This window comes from Oratosquilla oratoria, chromosome 25 (assembly GCF_046742065.1).
Source record: "Oratosquilla oratoria isolate Oo_2021 chromosome 25, ASM4674206v1, whole genome shotgun sequence".
Lineage (NCBI taxonomy): Eukaryota > Metazoa > Arthropoda > Malacostraca > Stomatopoda > Squillidae > Oratosquilla > Oratosquilla oratoria.
Window position 1 is genome coordinate 26,478,726 of NC_134801.1, and position 2,500 is coordinate 26,481,225.

At 46.1% G+C, this 2,500-nt stretch overlaps 1 protein-coding gene across 1 annotated transcript in view; it reads right to left on the minus strand.

Moving 5' to 3' along the window:
• The window catches only part of LOC143038876 (uncharacterized), a 259,742-nt gene that overhangs the window by 50,332 nt on the left and 206,910 nt on the right, over nt 1-2,500 (minus strand). The gene's annotated exons all lie outside the window — the stretch shown is intronic.

Below are 2,500 nucleotides of genomic sequence, written 5' to 3' on the forward strand. Positions count from 1 at the left end.
TGAGAGTGGAGAATAGGTGGAGAAAGAGGAAAAGGGCAGAAGGTAAGGAGGTACTTAGAGTGAACTGCTTAAATGAGGGAAAAAAAGGAGAATGAGTATAAGAAGAAGTTGAGAGAGGAGTGGGAGAGAGTAAAGGATAGAGTAGAGCTAGGAGTGGAGGAGGAATGGGGATGGTTCAAGGAGGGAGTCATAAGGTGTGCAGAGATGGTGTGTGGAACAAGGAGGGAGGGAGGAAATAGAAAGAAGGGTAGTGAGTGGTAGGATGAGGAAGCAAAGAAGGGTAGTGAGTGGTGGGATGAGGAAGCAAAGAAGGGTGTAGAAGAGAAGAAGCAGGCATTCATAGATTGGCAACAAATTAGGACGAGGGAATCGTATGAGAGGTACAAAGTAAAGAGAAAGGAAGTTAAGCATAAGATAAAGGAAGCAAAGAGGAGAGCAGATGTGAAATGGGGAAAGAGTATGACAGAAAATTATGAAAGTAGTAAAAAGATGTTTTAGAAGGAAGTTAAAAGAGGAAGAGGAGGCGAATCAAGTAGAGAAGAAAAGGTAAAAGATGCAGATGGAGAGATGATAATGGAAGAGAAGGCAGTGAGAGGTAGGTGGGCAGAGTATTTTAGGGAGTTGCTAAATGTGAAGGAGGATAGAGAGGGAAAGGTAGTTGCAGTGGGAAGCGCTAAGAAAATGAGAGTGATGAGTGAGGAAAATGGAGGAGAAATAGGGAAGGATGAAGTGAAAGCAGCTGTAAAGATGATGAGAGCAGGTAAGGCACCTGGGTTGGATGGATGCCATGCAGAATGTCTGAAGAGAGGAGGTACAGTTATGGTGGACTGACTGGTGAGGTTGTTTAATGTTTGTTTAAGAGAGGGTAGAGTGCTAGAGGACTGGAGGAGTGCCTGTATAGTTCCGCTTTACAAAGGAAAGGGGGACAAGTGTGAGTGTAGTAGTTACAGAGGAATCAGTTTGTTGAGTGTAGTTGGGAAGGCTTATGGGAGGGTCTTGATTGAGAAGATTAGGAGAGGAACAGAGGGAGTAATTGGTGAGGAACAGTGTGGTTTTAGGACAGGTAGGGGTTGTGTAGATCAGATTTTAGTGGTAAGACAGATATGTGAGTAAGCTATAGGAAAATGTAAGGATGTTGTTTGGGCTTTTATGGATCTGGAAAAGGCTTACGACACGGTAGACAGGAAGGCACTGTGGGAGGTACTGCAGATATATGGGATAGGAGGAAAGCTGTTAAGAGCAGTCAAGAGTTTTTATGAGAGTAATAGACCTTGTATTAGGATTAGAAATGGAGAGAGTGAATGGTTTGAGGTAAAGGTGGGACTTCGTCAGGGGTGAGTTATGTCGCCCTGGCTGTTCAATCTTTACATGGATGGGGTGGTGCGAGAGGTGAATGCAAAGGTAGTGGGTCAAGGATTGGACATGATTAAGGAAAATGGAGAAAAGTGGGGGTGAGCCAGCTGTTGTTTGCTGACGACACTGCGCTTGTAGCAGGATCAGAGGAGAGATTGAGGAAGTCAGTGACAGAGTTTGAGAAGGTATGTGAAAGAAGGAAGCTGAATATAAATGTGGGCAAAAGTAAGGTGATGAGATGTACAAGGGGAGAGAGTGACAGTAGACTGGAAGTGAGCATTAAGGGAGAGAAACTAGAGGAAGTGGATAGTTTCAGATACTTGGGTGCGAATGTGACAGGAAAGGGAGGAATGGGGGTGGAGGTAGAATGTAGATTGAGAGAAGCGAGTAAATGCCTTGGTGGATTAAAAAGTGTAATGAGAAATAGACATCTGGGAATGGATGCTAAGAGGAGGTTATATGAAGGAGTGATTGTGCCAACAGAAATGTACGGGGCAGAAACATGGAACATGAGAGAGGAAGAGAGAAGGAGTTTGAATGTGTTTGAGATGAAATGTCTGAGAAGTATGATAGGGGTTACTAGGCTAGATAGAGCGAGAAAGAGGAGGTGAGGAGGAGAACAGGTGTGGAAAGGGAGCTGGGAGATAGGGTTGATGAAAGAGTATTAGCATGGTTTGGACACATGGAAAGAATGAGTGAATAAAAATGACAAAAAAGAAGTGTGGAAGGCGGAGGTGGAAGGAGTGAATATGAGTGGGCGTCCTAGGATGAGATGGATGGATGGGGTGAAGGGGGCTTTGGGGAAGAGGGGAATGTCTGTTGAGGAAGGACGGGAGAGGACAGAAGACAGGGGTGAATAGAGAATGGTTATGATGCATGAGGGGGAGTGGGTGGGGGGATGGGGGGTGAGGAAGTATGTATGAGAAAAAAATTGACGCAGCCCGAAGGGATTTCTCCCCGTCTTCTCCTTTTTTGCATGAGGGGACGGAGAGGGGGGGGGGGTCGCCGAATTTATGAAGCGGCTTTGCTGTGGATGTGCTGTGTCTTGCGACTCTGCTTCTGACCCAGGGCAGTGGACAGGATGCAGGGATGGCCCGTCATCCAGGAGGAGCCAAGATAATAGGGAGGGAGGAGGGTGGAGGGGAGT